Raw genomic sequence first — 19,137 nt, 5'->3', positions numbered from 1 at the left:
AAAGGGTGGCTCTTTTGAATTTCGATATATCACACATAGGTGACACAAGGTCTCTGCAGTTGCTCTAGACCTAGGACTGTACCATACCTGTTGATAGAGTCGCATCATTGCATCTCTCCCAACATGTGCAGGACCATGGTAATGTCTTGCCATTGGTGACAATAAACTATCAGGTATAAAAATTCAAATGGAAAGGTGTACTCGGAAAAGTGTTATCCCCAAAACTTTTTTCAAACAATATTTATAAACAGACTCTTTTTTTTCCCTCCTCTTCACATGAAATCCATAAATGTACATAAATCACTAGGGGTAGGCGGCAAATTCCGCTCTGCTCGCGGAACTGGCGAAATTTCGTAGTTTCCGTGTTCCGCGCAGAAGGCGAAAATGTTGAAACTTCCGCCATCCGCGGCAAAACGGAATTCGGGGCATGCATGAGGTAATAAACCTCACCAGGAAGTGACCAGGAGGCTGCTTTCTCCTCATGAGTTTCTCAAGCGCCATCCTTGTGTAGTTCTTGTGACCAGGAGGCTGTTTTCTCCTCATCTGCTGCTCTGATCGGCCTCTGACCTTTTATAAACAAGAGGCTGCCCTGCCGTAACATAAGAGCGCCACGAACAAACCAGGGGGAACCCCAAAACACAACACAGAGGGATTCAGGGCAACTTCAAAAAGTAAAGAGGCTGGTCCGTAAGCACTGCCTGATTGTTAATTCTGTGTCGGACTGTATGAAAGTCCACCTCTGGACTCCCGAGGGAATTAGACTTTAATTATATTTTAGCACAGAGTAAACACGAGTTAATAGACAGCTCGGCGATGGAGGTTTAACAGTGTGTGGGTGCAGTAAGAGAGTGTGTGTCTAACTGCCTGTGTGAGGGGGTGTTCGTAACACTTCCTCAAGTAGTGACATAAAGGACAAGAAAGACAGCAGAACATAAAACACAAACACAACATCAACACCAAAACATAAAACAGCAGAACTTGTCACAAAACAAAAACCAGTATAAAACACAACATATAACTAAATATACAGATTGCAATCTATAAAGCTATAACATTCTGGGCAATTACAGACTATGGTGAAATCGTGCAGGATTTCTCAAAATGCTTCAGAGTTGTAACAAAACGTAGAGGGCTGTCAAGGTGCATATGCTAAACTAAATGCCCTTTTAAGAACATGCATTTTAGCCGCGCTATCACGAGGTGCTTTTGAATAACAAGAAGCCTTATAGTGTGAAATACCTGCTAGACGTCCTACGTTTGTGGCAGACCCTACATTGTGAACTCGCATTGAAGCCCCAACTGTGCGGCCATGTCCCACACACACTATCGGTATGCACCCTCTTCCCGCCAATTCCCCACTGACAGCTCACTCAAAGGACCTCGGCGCCATTTGGTGCGGTGGAAAACATACACACATACATGGTCACTGGAGACAGCTCTTCTGGCCCTTTATGCAGCTGTGGTGTAGGGAAAAAGCACTATACATCTACCCAACGAGGTAGCACTTACTGATTAGCCAGTAGATTAGCCTGCATGGTTTACAACAACAGGCGCAGCAAAATCTCCGCGAGCACGCGCAATCCCGCATGTTCGCGTAGATTTCGTGCCGTTTCATGGAAGTTTGCGGAAGGCACTTCCGCAAATTCCGCCCGCCCCTATAAATCATTCCTCAAACACGTTTCGTTCAAAACATCTCTTTTGAACTACATCAGGGCTCATATATATCATATTAGGGATTATTCTCATCTCATATTGAAAGGACTCATATGTTCTTCCTTAACAAAAGAGACGGTACTCGAATAAATTCCTTCTAGAAATGGGTCATGTTGGTTCCAAAAGTATTTCCCAACACCTTTGTCCATCAGCACGGAAATGAGAATTATTCACCCATCATTTATACTGATTGAATAATTAAGAGGGAAGCTCACATTTTCTGGGGAGAAATCCTCTCAATGCAAAGAAGAATACATTTCTTGTTAGGTGAATACCGCAGCATCCATAACACGGTCGTGAATAAAGGTATCAGATAATCCCGGCCTACTATCTATGAAAATCCAAACATCATCCTTTCTTTTGGTACAACCTGCTTGCTCCCAACCTTGTCGGTCTGCTTCGGTCACCTCATCCTGCAGCTTCCTAACCTCCCTCCATGTGTCTAATGCTGATAAGATCAAGGTACAATCGGTAACGTCAGATGTGTTTTTCAAAATCTCTTAATTGAATGTGTGTCTATTCAACGCACAATATCTCACCATTTTATCTGCATACCAGTTACCAACTGTAACATAGTTTGTAACTTGATGATGAGCAGCACATTTCACAATATGTCAGAGTCTTACTTGAAGTTTTTCCCAGATACTTCACAGGAGTAGAGCTACGCTTCTTCCCAATGCCTCTCCGGAACCCCTCCACGCCCCCAAGGTATAAGTTGGAGGGTATGAAGGAACTCCCGGGGGGAAAGGGGATAGGGACAGAGAAGAGACAGTCTCGTCTTCTAGGTGTTGATGTCTTCTTTTCTACTGCTACTAATGAACTTCCTTCACAAAACAAATTAACAATTGCAAATGTTCAAAACTAAACTCTTTGTGTCTCTCTCTAATATTACTCTTAACAGTTCTATTATATACCCTTTAAGACTAGGTTCTTGCCTCTCTCCTATTTGTTAATTCTCTGGCAAAGTCTCTCTATGTTTAATGAAGTAATTATTCAGATAATTGTGTATTAACCTATGGAAAAAAAAGAAGAGGTATGGTGTATCTTTTCTGTGTCCAAATCCTATTGTCACTTATAAGGCTTTATAAACATATAACACTGTGACTCACTATTTCTTTGTTTCTCTATTTCTTCCTAAAGGTGCTGAACAACTAACTTCCTTTTCAAAGTCTTTTGGCAGGTAAGTATTGTTAAAAATAACTATGTACATTTGTCTAAACAGTTTTCCTGATACAGGTACTTGCATGAACTTACGACTTTTCTTGAAAGCTGTGAAGGTTTCTGTGAGGTAAATTCTTGTCAGGTATCTTGTTGACAATTCTTCTCCAAACTCCTCCTTAGACGTAAAACGCACCCGATGAGTAGCGGAACACTATTCTACCGCCGGGCATGTGCAACAAAACTAAGCTACCCTTACTAAACTCTAGTGCGCAGGAGCTCTGAGGTGCTGCTTCACTCCGGAAGACACGCAGTGAAGTGTGCAGAGCTGAGAGCGCGTGCGAGCTTCACACTGCTCCTCACGCCCTCAGCAGAAAGACTGGAACGCCAACCTCTAGTTTGCCGCCATCTTGGAAAACCGCAATTTCACTAACGCGGTCCAAGATAGATTTCATGTTCCTTTTTGAGTGTCAGCGGAGATTAAACTCAGTTTTCTTCCGACCATTGAGGTGGCACCTGCTCCTTGACTAGTAACATTGCCTTCTCGCCCAAGATTCCTGACACAATAGCAATTTAGGTAGACAATTTTAGGCTACTCACACATTCTCTACTCCTTACAGGCGAACCAGAAGATGTCATGAACCCACCCTGTGACCACAATTGCCCAAAATCATGTACCACTCCGAAGCCATACTGACTATCAGTGTAAATTGTAGTTTAGAGCTGTTCAGAAATGGTGTAAGCTCATGTCAAAGCTATAAGCTCTGCAACTTGCACACAAAACACTCCTTTAAGCCATGATGCTTCCAGCACACTTCCAACTGTACACATAGCACTCGCCGCATTCAGATTTCCTTCATTGTCTCTCAAACAAGAACCATCAACAAACAATACATGATCAGATTCAGTCAATGGTTCATCAGAAATATCCGGATAGGATTTCGTACACAACTGAGTCATGTCTAAACAATCATGTTCAGCTTCCTCCAGCACAATCTCATTTCCAGGCAAAGGCATCAAGGTAGCTGGAATCAACACCATAATCTTTTCAGAGTCACATTCTCTGCACCCAACAAGACGTGTTCGTACTTTGTCAGACGATTATTGGTCAAATATTGTGTCTGTGTGTTAGTCAACAGTATCTCCACTGAATGGGGCACAAATACTGTCTGTGGGTCACCCATCACAATACTTTCACACTGCTCAAGACTCATGCATGTAGATGCATCTGCTTTCAGACATCCAGGAAAAGCAGCCGCTACAGGATCAAGGGTTTCCAAAAAGTAGGCAATATGCCTGCACTTTTTTTCATGCATCTGTGTCAACACTGAAAGAGTGCAACCTTCCCTTTTCGTTGCAGAATAACACAAAGCACTTATTGTAATCAGGCATTCCCAAAGTTGGTGCTCTGCAAAGGCTTTTTCGCAGCTCTGTGAAAGCAGTCATACAATTGTCATCCCAGGGTACCGGATCTGATACGTCTTTGTGTGTCAACCTCTGAAGAGGCTTTGTTGTCAATGAAAAACTTAGAATCCACTGTCTGCAATAGCCCACTATTCCTAAGAACATGCGGGCTTCCTTTAGGGTAGTTGGATTCATGTTAAGAACTGCTGATATTCTTTCTTACAAAAGCTTCCTCACTCCCTTCTCAATGTGATGTCCTAAGTACAGAACTTCAGTTTTGCAAAACTGTATCTTAGTCAAAGATACTTTATGTCCATTTCATGCCAAATGATTCAGTAAAGCAAAAGTATCAGTCTTGCATGCTTCTCTCGTAGTTGACGCTACCAGTAGGTTGTCAATATATTGAACTAACACAGAAAGATTAGGCATTCTGAGGGTTTCAAGATTATATTTAAGTATCTGATTAAATATTGAAAAGCTTTCTGTATACCCTTGTGGAATTCGGCACCATGCCAAAACACGACTGCCAAACTGGAAAGTGAATAAAAATTGAATGTTTCCATGCAATGGAATCGAAAAGAAGGCAAGATGGCTGCCGCTAGGCCATAGGGAGTAGTCGCAATCAACCTCTCCCCCCTGCTGCAGTAAAATACGGGCCATAAAATACGGGAATGAAAATGCGACTCTGCTTTTACCTGCTGGATCGCTGGATTAACCGGTTGATTCTCCGTAGCCGTAATCCTCATCAACGGCATCGCGATCTGGTGGCATTCAAGAGGACCGGGGCACTGGAGATATTGTAGATCAGCCGCTCAATCCAGGCACTGTGCCATTGCTTGGCTGCTGGCAGCGGGATGGCACCACAGACGAACAAACCTCTGAAGGAGCCCAAAGACGCTCAGAAAGAGCCAGCCACTGCCGCACCTTCAACTGGAAGAGGCTCAGTGCAGCCCCTGCGAGTCCCACTGAAGAAAACTGAGGGAGTCAGCAGTGATGGCAGCAATTGCAGGAAGCAGAAAGAGGGACATGATCGGAAGGGTAAGGCTCGGGAGAGCACCTTCCAACAACCCACGCTCACTGAGACTTTCCTGGCAGTAGCATCGGTGGCAGCAAATACAGCAGGATCCGGAGACCAGACTGGAGCAGATACTGCTACCGGGAATCCTCGCGGTGGTGATACAATGTTGCAGCAGCATCCCGTGCCGGCTGGCTGACAGACAAGTGGAATCGAGTGTGGAAAGGGCGGATGGAACAAACAAGCAAGAACTACCAGGACAACAGGAGCTGCCAGCTTGTGCACCAAACAATAGCTTCAATGGTGAGTCACCAGTAATAAATCCGAGCTCAAAAGTGGCAAATAAAGCGGGATTAGAGAACAAGGATAAGGTGCCCCATAGTGTGAGCGCGCTGGAAGGGAAAGTAGCAGAGCATGCACCAGGACCCAAATGTTTTAGAACAGTGACTGGCTCCCCAGAGGGGAATGCTTCTTCTCATTAAATGATGATACTGACCTGTCACTTTCTAGTGATGGGAGTCTTTCATATGGGTCAGATTCCGCCGAGATCTCCTCAGCTACAGGGGCCACCCTGCATAAGTACAGGCCCAAATCCAAATCTAAAACTAGAGGGAGTCCATCCACAACAGATGGAGCAGCAGCATCAGCTACAGTTCGGAAACTCACATGGGACTATTCCGTCACTACCCTGCTCTGTCAGGAGGATGGGGCCTTACCTGAATACACTGGCTCAACCGAAGCGCCCCCAACCCCCTCAATGGATTTAGTGTATGCCACACTAAAACAGATGCAGGGGGGGCTAGGTTAGAAAGACAAACGGGCACAACAAGCGACTAAAAAACTGCAGGGCTCATTACGAAAGGTCAACAAACTGTATGAGGATATGGCAGACAGGGTCACCTATGTGGAAGAAGGAACCGGCAAACTGGAAGATGAGGTTAAAAAATGGCAGGCCTTTAAGGATACACAGGAAAAGCTAACTGAGGATTTACAGTGGAAACTCGAAGACTTCGAGAATAGGCAAAGAAGGAATAACATGAGACTCTTGGACCTGGCAGAGAACATAGAGGAAGGAGATGCAAGGACATTTGTAGTATCCCTTCTGAAAGGTGCATTCCCCGAACTGGCTTCATGGAACTGGGATGCTGAGATCCAGCGGGCACACCGGTTTCCACTGACTCAAAGGAAGGGGTACGCCGGTGGCTCACGAGACCGGCCCAGGGCTATTTTGGAGTATGTTGGCAACTTTCTTTTAAGGCAGGCTATTATGGACAAAGCAAAACCAGATGCCAAGCGAGCATTCAAGGGCAATACATTTTTTGCTCGCCCTGATTTTTGCTATGCCGCCATTGAAAGGAGATGGAGGCTTAGGCAGCTCATAACCCCTTTTCAGGGGATTGGCTGCGAGGCCTACCTATTGTACCCTGTCCAACTCAGTCATTCACACTGGTCAAGTCCGAATGTTTTTCTCTGAGATAAAGGCATAAGTTTTTCTGACTGAGCTGCTGGACAAGAGGGGGAAAGCTGGAGGGATCTAACGACTCAGTAGATGGGCACAACAAGGAATATTACTTGGGCAAATATGGCAAATACAGTTTGATGAAGGGTGCTCTTCAGTGGTCTGAAGTGATTTTGGGAAAATCAAAATGTTTGCATGATTACATGTATAGCTAAGTGACATAGAGCACGGTCGCACAATATGGGGAGCGGGGGGGCACTGTGGCTTAAACTGCAGGCTTTGGCTGCCTCACATAGGTCTTGGTTGACCTATTTGCCCGTGAGGGGGTGGTCCTTGGGGGGGAGGAGGGGAGGGGGGAAGGGAGGATCGGGGCACATGGTAGCACAATGAGGAATCTGAGATGCACAGTAAGACACAAGGTGAGCAGCAAAGTAATGGAATGTAAGGAAAGAGAGAGGGCAGGAATAAAGACATCAGAGGTGGAAACAATTATAAAGGATAACTGGGTTGGACAGAAATTTGATGTTCATTAATGAACTTATGAATCGCATCAGTTAATGTCTGTGGCTTAAACGAACAGGGTAAAAGACAGCGAGCAGCGGTGATTTTAAGAGCAATGCGCTTAGATCGATTGTGTCTCCAAGAGACTCACATAGAGGGTACAAGAAGTAGTTTAATGGAGCAGCTGGGGTTCCGCCTTATTGCGCATTCTAGGCTGGGGACCAAAACCAGAGGGTTTGCTATACTCTCTAGGCGACCCGACATAATAGTTAAGAGAGAATTGAAGGATAAGTGGGGCATATGGGTCATGGTGGAATGTATGCTATATGGTGAATCTTTCACTATATGCTCAGTGTATGGTTCAACAGAGGATGACCCGGATATCTTTGAGATCTTAGATTTGGAGCTTCCCTCCTGGCCTATGCCAGTTATCTTATGTGTAGATCTTAATATAAATGGGCTAGGTGGGCTCTGGTCGGAGACGGGAAATAGATATGCGGGACAGAAGAAGAAGGTTTTTCGAGCAATCTCTAGCCTTGTTCAGAATAATAATTTTTCGGATGCCTGGGCTCGATTAAATCCGGATGATCCTGGCAGCCCTTATTTTTCAGCTCCGCACAAGCTGGTTGTAAGACTCTATTATTTTTTAGTTTCAAATTCATTAGTTACCAGCTGCCGGATTGAGAAACACCCCCGGATCATATCAGATCACAACCCTTTAGTGCTAACAGCGGCCATAGGAAGAGGGGGAAGACCAGAATATATATGGACATTTGAAAGAGGACTGCTGAAGGATATAGGTTATGTACAACATCTGAAGGCCTGGATAGAGAGTTTCTGGGATATTAATAGAAGAAGCACCAGCCTGGGGGTAGTCTGGGATGCATTTAAAGCGGGGGTGCGTGGGGAGACGCTAAGCTATAGTTTGCATAAGCAGAAGCAAGAGAGGCTGCTAGAGAAACAGCTTGGTAAAACAATAATGGGAATAGAGGAGGAGTTGAGCGTGGCGATTGCCACAGGGGTTGCACTTGATGATACACTGCTCAGATTCCCCTTAGTTAAATCAGAAGCTCAAGACATCATAGCTTCCAAGGCAGCAGTAATGTTTCTCACAAAAAGGGAACAATGTCACCAGTTTAGTGAGCGGGTCGGGCATACTCTAGCGGTGCGCTTAAGACAAACAAATGCGGCTGGGGAGATTAGTGTGATATTGGATGGTAATGGAAATATAGTTGGCTATCCAAGAGGGATTTGAGAGATTTTTAGGCAATTCTACGGTAGACTATATAATGAAGAACAGGTAAGGGAATGTTCCTGAAATGCAGAGATGTTTGGGGAAATTCTGATACAGCCTATTAATTATGAAGATAGGGATGCACTGGAAGACCCATTGACAGCGGAAGAGATATACGCTGCCATAAGCAGCCTTCTCTCTGGTAAAGCAGTAGGGCCTGACCAGATACCTAATAGAATTTTATAAAACCTTCTTGGAGGTAATCGGACCTGATTTAGTTGATGTAGCACTTCAAGCTCAAGCAGGTAGCCCAGTCCCAGAGTCATGGGCAGGGGCAAATATAGTAATCTTCTTGAAGAAAGGGAAGCCTCCAAGAGAGCCGGGATCATACAGGCCGATAACTCTTATGAATTGTGATGCTAAGATTTTCTCTAAAACCCTGGCGACTCGGTTGAGTAAAATAATTGGCAAAATGGTTAACTCCACTCAGCATGGCTTTATCCCAGGGAGGGGAACAACGCAGCACATCCGTCAGGTTATAACCCTTCTTGACGCTGCTGAAGTCTCAGGGGACCCTATGGCGGTCATGCTAATGGATGTGGAAAAAGCATTTGACCGAGTCTCCTGGGACTATCTCTGGACAGTGATGAAGCAATATGGTATTGGGGCCAGTAATGTTAGAGCAATCCAGGCTTTATATAAAGGTCAAACTGCACGACTTAGAGTAAATGGGGATATGCAGCACCCTTAGCAATCAAGCATGGTAGACGACAGGGCTGCCCATTCTCGCCGCTACTCTTCGCATTATATATTGATCCCCTAATCCGAAAGCTGGAAGTAAATAAAGATATTGCACCTATGCGATATCATGGCCAAGAGTATAAAACCCTTGCACATGCAGACGTTATCGCTTTGGTCACCCCTAAACCGGTAGAAGCCTTAGCTGCAATAGAGGCAGAAGCTCAATCATTTGGTTCTATTTCAAGGTACGCTTTAAATAAATCTAAGACGCAGATAATTAAGAACACGGCGGTTGTGTGTAATGACCCACGGGTGCTCGACTCAGCTGTGTACATGGGGATAACCATATCACCAGATTTGGGGAAGACCGTAGAAAGAAACATCAAGCCAATACTTAGTAAAGCAAAAAAAGATTTTGATAGAACGCATAATTTACATCTGTCGTTAGTGGGGCGGTGCAACGTGGTGTAAATGATCTTCCTCCCAAAAATTCTGTATCTCTTCAGGGCTATCCCGTTTGAGTTTGAGAAAAAGTGGTTTACCGCATTGGAGCACATGGTCAACAGATTTATCTGGGCACACGGGAAAACTAGGAGGGCATTGCGCTTTATGTTGTTGACAACTAGGTGTCCATGGTGCGATAGCACGGATGCGGAAATAGTACACATGTTTACGACGTGCCCACGACTACAATCTTTGAGGAATATGATTGAACTGTTTATGGATAAAACATTAGAAATTAAAGTCTCCCTTACTCCAATGGTAATTCTGTTAGGGATACACAACAAGAGTCGGCAAGATTCGTCACAATATTTTCTCTTTTTGGCTATGACAGTATTGCGTATATGCATTGCCACAGCCTGGTTGGATAAAGTAGCCCCAACGTTTCAGCAATGGCTTGCCAGATTATGGTCTATATATAATCTCGAGAAAAATATCTATGAGAGAAAGGAAAAAAAAAGGGGAGAATACTAGGAAAGCGTATCTGGGGGCCCATCTATAGATGGAAGGAGAACCAGTAGTAATAACATTTTATTTATGGAAATAATTATTCCCTCTCACTCTTAAGCTTTGATCCCTATGTAAATGTCTGTGCATGTAACAAATCATCTGTATTAAGTTCTTTTCTTTTGGTCTGTATTATAGATGCCATTCCTCCCTTGTTCTAGGATTGGTATACTGCTCACTTTACATGGTATTAAGAAGAATGTGTATGTCTCAGTAAAAAAAAAAAAAAAAAGATAAGCGAATCCACCCCTAAGTCATTCTCTGAATTATGTATTATTAATACATGCAACATCTTTGCAGATTTCTTCATTGATAAGATTATCTCTATCCAGGATACTCTATCTAACAGAGCTGGCAGCCGGGCTGCAGTAGAGTGGCCACTGCAGTTCTCAATAGTCTATGGATCTGTGTGGATCATGATGGTCAGCTTCTCTGGTTCTTTTTGGCCTCCTAGGCGCTTTTGACAAGACTAAGCACCAGATTTTGCACCAGCGTTTGGCTTCTTTTAGCATAAGTGGTACAGTGTTTTTAGTTTAATCAATGTGTGACTGCACTCTAGTTGGACCTCTTTCTACCTGAGCCCATAAATGTAACATGTGGAGTGCTCCAGGGATCAGTACTTTCCTTGTTCATTTTCAATCTTTATATGTTCCTTGTAGCGCACCTGGTTCACTCATTTGGCGTTTTGGTGTACATTTACACTAGCAACTCTAATATTGTCCTAATGATTGAAGGTGTTCTGAGCTCCACATCCTCTACTTTCTGCTAGTGCATAAAGATGATCGATGACTTGATGTCCTCTAGCCAGCTCAAGTTAAAGGGTGGGGAAATGGAGAACCCAGCACCGTTCCACCAGTCAACTATCTAGAATTTGCTATTTTTGCAAGACGTCATTGGACAGAAGCTCACACCCGGTGATATTGTTAGGAATGTGGGTGTTAAATTTGATTGATCCTTGCCTTTGGAAGCTCAGATCATTGCAGTGTTTCTATTATCTAAGTGTCTTGGAGCATATTATTTTTTTTTTACAGCAAAGAGGGCAGATTATGAATGCCTTCACCTCTATTTGACTTGACTATTGCAATGCCTTGTAGCTTGCTCTTCCTGTCAAAAACATAAACAGGTTACAACTGATACAAAAAAACTTTGAGTTTGAGTAGGCTTGATTCAGCCTCGCAGCTGTGGTCAAGCTGCATTGCTTGACTGTGTCTCATAGGGTCGAATTTAAGTCTCTGTGCTTGGTCTATAAATCATTGCATGATCAGCACTCAAGTGCTCATTCAGGCAGATATACCTGCTAAAAGCTCAATTGAGCTCTAAGATCTTCACCTCACTTTTTGATGAATGTTCTCAGATTGAAGCGTTCTCAATAGACGGCTGGACATTTTGCATCGCTACTAGTCTTTAGAATGAACTCCTTTCACAGTTAAGAAGCGAGTCTTCTCTTGTCAAGTTTAGAAAGGCATTAAAAACGTGGCTATATCCCTCATTATAAATTATGTGCGTAATTTCTGGAATCCACTGAACTTTTTTTCTCCTTTTCTTTAGGCCCCTTTAACTTCGAGGTACTCTGTGGGGTGTTTGTTTTACACATTAAAAATACAAAAACAAGTACAGGTCATTATTTCTATTTCAACACCAATGGTCTTAGAAACATTGACTGCAGTAATCAAATTCTGCTTCTGTTCATACACATTTTGCTCACTAATCCACCTGTGCAGCTCTATAATGTTCCATCATAGATCCTGTAATCCTAAAGTCATTAACTAGAGCAGACACAACATTCAGCCGCCCTCAGAAGCATGGCCTTTATAGTGTACTTTACAGAATGTCCAGGCTCCATCTTATTCAATTTTGAGTTTTGTGAAAAAAATTATGTTAACTTTTTGCCACGGATATACAGGCTTAGAGCTGTGAGTTGCCTGGCCCTGAGTGAATTCAAATTTAATTTGTGCTAGAATTTGTGTACAGATTTCCTTGCTGTATTTTCCTTTGTATGTTTTGATGCTATCCAAGAAAAGTGAGCCTATTAGCATCTGACCTTTGACCCTGGCACTGCGTTTCTTCATTTATGATAGCTATGCTCAAATGTTTTGCCTTTTACTGCTTGCATGCATTACCTATAACCGTTTGATTATATTGCCTCTTTCTTAGAGTCTTCTATGATAGCCTTCTTGGGACTTACTCTTATTAGTGCTTCCTGCTTCTGTTGTAACCCCATTGTGGTAACAATGGGGTAACCCAGTATCCCTCAGAACCTGGGTAATCATATACAAAAGTAACAATTGGTTCTGTCGGGTATAGATTATTTCTTTAACCATTAAATCATTGGTTTATTCACAGGAAAGACAATTTACGATAAGTAACACACATAGAGACCATAAAAAGTATTCAAAAGTTTTATAAATTACGTCATTTATAAATACCCACATTAAATTGCATGGCTGTCATTGCATGATTGGATATCCCCGATGAGGAAAAACGTTGCACAGGTGACCTTTGCCCCTGTTTGAGCTTTGACTACACCAAACGAAGAGATTTAACACGCCTCTTGAGCCACATTGGGCTCTTTTAGGCTGTCACCCTAATACTCCCGTCCTGATGAAGACCCGCATTGACTAAGATAGTAGTGCCCCCCTGGGTTGAAACGTCGACATATATCCCCTGGACCAGTTGAAAGACTCTACACAAAGACCTACTCATTCAGTCTGCAGACCGATTCAAATATCTGTTTTGTTGTGACCCCTGCAGGAAATATCTCTCACTTTTAAAGCAAGAGGTAACCACATTTGTATTATTTGGTTGTTAGTTTCATTATTGAATGTGTTCTTTAAGTCCTCAGTCTTTTCCAAAGTCTTTCTAATTGTGATCGAGGCGAATGCTGTGATTGCCACGCAACTGCGACAATTAAAGCATGCGCAAGTCAATGACTGAAAACCATTCACATGGAATCTGAAATAAAATCACAGCTGGATTCGGAATAACACGATAAGAGGGAACAATAATAGCATTCACCTTGCATAAATCCTGCACAATGCAATACTTGCCATTCGGCCTCTGCAAGCCAATGATAGGTGCATTACATGGACTACCTCTAATTTCCCTCAAAATATCTTGCTCAAGCTTTGAATCAATCACTGGTGTAATTCCAGCAATTGTATCTGGAGACAAATTGTATGGTCATGTTCTTGGAAAATCTGCAGTTGAGTTTACCATAATGTGGACTGCATCCAACACCTTTAATGAGTCCAATATCTTTACTTGTAAAGTCTCAGACTTCAGGTAGAGCAGTCTCTCTCAGATCTTCAGGCAAAGCCTCACACGTCAGGAGAGGATACATCCAGACACCTGTTTTCTGTTGAACAAGTTAAAAAATAACATCTTCATCATTCGTATCGAATTCAATTCCTCTGATTGTGAAATAAATTGAACAATTTAGTTTGCAAAGTAAATCACGTCCAAGTAAGTTCACTGGACTTGTGTCACACGCCACAAACTGATGACATTCCTCAAAGAACCCAATTTTAAGAGTCACTAGCTCTGAAATTGGAGTTGACGTCTTTCTGTTAGTAACTCCTACAACTTGGATACTTTCTTCCGAGAGGGGTAGTTTTGGAACCTCTGCTTTTCTTACCGTAGAGCATGTAGCACCAGTATCAACAGGGAACAATCTAGCACTCCCAATCACTTCTCCGTCCACATAGGGAACACTCTGGTCTACCTCTAAGGCTGCGCCAAGCATTCAGTCCTCCTCCCCTCAGGCACCTTCATGCAAATGGGTCTTGATCACTGTCATCCAGTTCAATCAGATACTGTTGAGATAAATTCTGATTCTGGTAAGCATTTTAATTTGCTTGGTATCTTTGTACCTGAACATTCTTTTGGGGAATAGGAGCTCGTGCCATTTGCATTAGCTGTGTTACGTTAGAATTTTGCATTCTCTGTCCTTGCATCAGTTGAGTCTGCCCCATGTAATTCCCTTGACACTGTACATAATCCACATTCTGCATCTGAGTTCTCAATTTCTTCTAAACACACTTGCACTTGCATTGCCAATGTCCGATCTCACTGCATGCATGAGATCGATTTGTCTTTTTAAAAAACGACACCTCCATACCTATTTTAGTATCCACCGGACCTCCAAGATTTCTACCTTTCCACAGGAAATTCTGCTGTTGAAAACCATTAACACCCTGCATCATCGGACCCTGATTAAAACTTCTCTGTGTCTGCTTGTATTTTCGAAACCCATCGGATTCTGCCCTTTCTGCATTGCCTTTATCTGTGTAATCATTCATTTCTCCTTCAATTTCTTGTGCCTCAGATCAATATCATCCACACAATATTTTGCAAAATGCAATATTTCGTCCACAAATTTATTTTGCCAGCAGAGTATTTGTTGTCTAATCCTTTCAGGAATGTCAGATCTCAAACCCACGACAAATTTACAAACAAATTGTCCTACATCCCTTTCTGCAATAGTGTTCAATCCACTATACTGTTTAAAAATCTGTACAAATCTCTCATGAAAGGCATGTATTCATTCTTTCAGCTCTTGAATTGTTTAGTCAATCTGCATCCAATCAATCTCTTTAACAGAGACCTTAGTCTCCAGATGAGTTATCACCCGATGATATTTCCTCATTACCTCTGGAGTTGGTGCATCCGTTCTAGTATCTCTTTGAGGTTCTCCCTCTGGCTAATCCACATCAATCTTACAATCAGCACACAAATCTACTGGAACCACAATTTCAAATAGAGTATTCAAATCAATCCACAAAACTTTCAAGATTTTCACAAAGCGTTTGAGTTGCCTATACCATTCTGTTGTCTTTTCTCACAACCTAGGGAAATTGTTTGTAAATGACAAAATATCTGGTCTATTCCATGGTGTGTGAACATACCCTCCTCCAAGTACTTCTCTCATAGAGAGCAATTGTGTATCTCCTATTCTACCACCAGAAAAGTCTTGTGGTGACTGCGCTCAAACTTGCTTCACTTGCTTCTTCTTTTACCATCTACCTTCCCATTTTTCTCTGTATTCCCATTTTCTAATTATTGGCACCGACTCTTTTATCTGGAGTTTATTTCCTGGAGTTCCCATGCTTTCAATGTCCTTATCAGAAAAATTTATCCTGTAAATTTTCTGTAAAATCTCTGATGCTCTAATGTCTACACCATATTTTTGAGGCAATTCAAATAACCATTCATAAGCTGTATTTGCTCATCTTGTGACACTTTTACAGAGGAACAATAGTTCATCTTCTTGATTAGTCTTTAATCTTGAAGAGTTAAGTGACACTTAAATCATTTCTTCTAATTTATCTTTTAATCTGCTCATATCCATGAGCAGTTTATTAATCCAACTTGAATTGTGGGTTGAATTTGGACCTGCAACTGAATCTAAAATGCCAGCAGGACTAGTGATCAAAGGCTGAAATGGGACTGCATTTGTAGGGGAAACTAGTACTGAAACCACTGCAGAATACTGGTCTTTTGGGGTTTTATATTCTTTAATTCATTCTTCAAATTCCAGAGGAGTGAACTCTGATTGTTCTTCTGTATTATTTAAATTTAGACTTCCATTCGTAAAATCTGTGCTCGTTCCTGAGTGTACATTTGGTATGGAATTATCTGTTACTGGAATACCAATTGGCACAGTCACATCAGGAGCATAAAAATTCACATGTGGAATTCCTCTTGGTTTAGGACAATAAAAAGTTGGAAGCCTGTGTTCCATTCTCTGCATTGAATCAGCTTGTCTCTGATTAGGGACGAAATTTGCACTGACAGCATTTTTCGTCAGATTCGAAACCATGGGCGTGTGAATCAGTTGTTTTTCCATCAAATCTGCAGATCCTCCATATACTGTATTTAATCCAGTAGGCACAGTCAAGTTGTGAATCATATTTACATGTGACCCCAACTTGTAAAAGGGTACAACGGGTCCCAACTGTAACGGGAACAGTTAAGCCATCTGGAGTCTTTGAATCAATCAGATTTGTAGGAGCCTAACATTTCTGTTCTCGCACCTTCAGAAGAAATTTTTATTGTCCCTTTTGGTACATCAGACATTAAGGGAGCATTTGGTCCCCCATATGTATTTATTTGCATCAGGTCTCTATTTGACAACTCATTATAAGATGCTGGACGATTTAAAAATAAGTCATTTAAGAGTTTGTCAACAATGCCACTCTCTTCTCCCTTATTTCCTACTTCTCTTTTATCTGCTTCTAAATGCTTCTTTTTCTCTTTTCACTTACCCTAGCATCTTCCTCAACCTCTCACACTGGATACAATCTTGTTGCATGTATTACATCTGCTCTCCACATTTTCTGTTGTGCATCCCATCCAGCTTCTTTGTAATGATCAATGGTCCTCCTATACCTCCCTTGATATGTCTCCTTGTCCTTTTGATGAGGAATATCCTCCCAGGTATTTAAAGCCTCAATTACAGTGGTTCTAACAGGATCTTTCATTTCATATAGTCTTCATCTTAGATTTTCACAAATTCTCAAATTAAATGTCCCATAACGAGGGAACTGTAAATCCTCATCTTTCTCAGTAAGTGTGTCCCAGAACTCAAGCCACAGATATAGGTTTAATCCTTTGTACATCATGACAATATTTCCAGGTGTACCCTCGGACAGTACCTCTACCTTCATTTTGGCAAATGAAGTCTCATCTTTCTTTACTAATTTATGCAAAGATTGATAAAATCTCATTTATATTAAATTTTGTATTCACAATTGATATCCGTAAATTCAAGAAATGTCATCCTCTCACAATCCACCTGTTCTGTAATTCTCAACCTTTTACATTGCTGGTCTTATGACATAGTCAACAAATCTTAGTGTGACTTTACACCAACTGACCAATCACAGTGCGACCCTCTGTGACATAAAAATCACTCTCTGGAGCAGCTCACCATCCTTCACATTTTCTCCTGCACGTTTTCTCAAAAATGACAATACAGTGCTATAATTAAACTGTCTGCTCTGCTAAAGGATATCCGTACTCACAAGGTAACTACATTTTCTAAACTCTTTAACCAGGATGAAACCTCGACCAGCAGGATTCCACCCTTAATTGATATAATTAGTCTCTGTTCACTTGAGACCAATCACATCAATCTTTTACCACTAACACACAAGAAAGCCCTCACCAAAGTGTTCTCAACGATGTCTCACAATCAGCACCATAACCCAGTGGACAATTTTCTCAATGTCTTCTGCATTGAGACAACCCGTAGGTAAATATTACAAGATCTTAGGCCATGGCGGACCCGTGTACAACTTTAATTGCGCAACAAAGCACCACACTCATACATGGACTTTAACCATGTCGACTTTAACCACTTCACTCTGCTCAACAACACTCTGCCATTAAAAATAAAAAAAATTGCAATCTGAAGCAAAGCAAATAGCAACGTGCATCCCTATTGATACTCACACTCCTTTGCTGTTGCACGATGACTCTATCCATAGCGATACTCCATCCGTATTCAGTAATTCCTTCTTCTTGCTGAAACCAAAATTATGCACTATTTGGGATTGAACTAAGAACTACTTTAGGCACCCTAAAATCTCACTTCACTAGGCAAAACCATACTCTGCTACCAGATGTGATCCAGCAGAAACCTACTTATAAAACAGTCTTTTAAAATATATTTCTCTTTTCTTCATCTACTCTTATATTACTCCTCTAACCGTGCTGGGCCCTTTACAACAAGACAACCAAATCAACGTCAGATACCACAGAGGCAATGATGCTCTGATGAATCTTTCTCCACCAATAGGAGGGGTGGAAGTTAGGATGTCTGAAAACGCTTTGTTAGCTGTCCAATGAGGACCATTGTTGTCAGCCAACTCACAGGTTAGAAATCAGATTTAGATACACTATTCATAAGAACGTACTGTCACTACGCAAAATAAGCATTTAAACAGGTGTTCAAATCAGTAATAGCCACAGAGTTATAGAGTCAAACCATCAAATAGGCAAAAGGATAGATGTAGACTAACAGCTCAGATTCTAAGGGGATGGAAAGATTCTATTAGAGTCCATTTAGGGTGAGTCCATTTGCATGATCAGAATAAAAAAGAAAGTTCAGCATAAAGGATAAGTCCGTATACCACCGACTGTAGCATAGATCAGGCAGTCCGAAGTTAGTAAGAGTTCAAAAATCAAATAGCATCCATGTCCACTATGCAATGTAATGCTCTTCAAAGGGCATACGGAAACAATTGTCTCTGCTGTATGCATTGAGAGAGATGAGTAAAATGGGCAAAAATAGGGTGGGAGATGCCCCTCCTTTGGGGTTTCTTTCTTTTATAAGTTCTTTGGTAAAGTGGCATAACATAACACCACCATCAAAAGACTATCACATGGCTATGGTCAAAGCATGTCATCTAGAATGATTGAAATGTGCTGGTTTCCCATGCTTGTCATGAGAAACACAGGCCTAATGTTGCTAAAAAGGAAATACAAAGTTGCAGTTTACGGTCATAGCTAAAATCTATTCCCACAGGAATATTTCACAGTGAATATTCGAAAAAAGAAATAAAAAAATGTCAGGGGATAGAAGTGTACAGAACAAACAAGCTACATTACTCTTGCAAAGAACTATCCATTGTATTAAATCTGGGGAAAGGTCAACATTAGAGAAAAATGCATCTCGAACAGAAGGCCTTTAAGTTAGCATCACACAGTAAAATGAAATAAGCTTTTCAACTCAAATATAATGAAATTAATCAATTCACATAGAAATGTATAAACTTCACAAATATTACATGAAAATAGCTAACGTTAGAAACATCCTACTACTGCAATTTTTTTCATATTATTCATATAATTGAATGTTTTTCAAGAAACATTTTTTAAACATCGTTTGAAGGTTTTCATGAA

The 19,137-nt window shown here is 41.7% G+C and overlaps 1 long non-coding RNA gene across 1 annotated transcript in view; it reads left to right on the top strand.

The window, feature by feature from the left end:
- Window positions 1-19,137, top strand: part of LOC146805635 (uncharacterized) — a 100,792-nt gene that overhangs the window by 61,993 nt on the left and 19,662 nt on the right. The window contains exon 2 of the long non-coding RNA XR_014967485.1: window positions 2,854-2,893. This is a non-coding gene — a long non-coding RNA (uncharacterized LOC146805635). The remainder of the gene's footprint in view (window positions 1-2,853; window positions 2,894-19,137) is intronic.

This window comes from Triturus cristatus, chromosome 8 (genome assembly GCF_964204655.1).
Source record: "Triturus cristatus chromosome 8, aTriCri1.1, whole genome shotgun sequence".
NCBI lineage: Eukaryota > Metazoa > Chordata > Amphibia > Caudata > Salamandridae > Triturus > Triturus cristatus.
The sequence above is the reverse complement of the archived record's forward strand: the minus strand, read 5'-3'. Positions and strand labels throughout refer to the sequence as shown.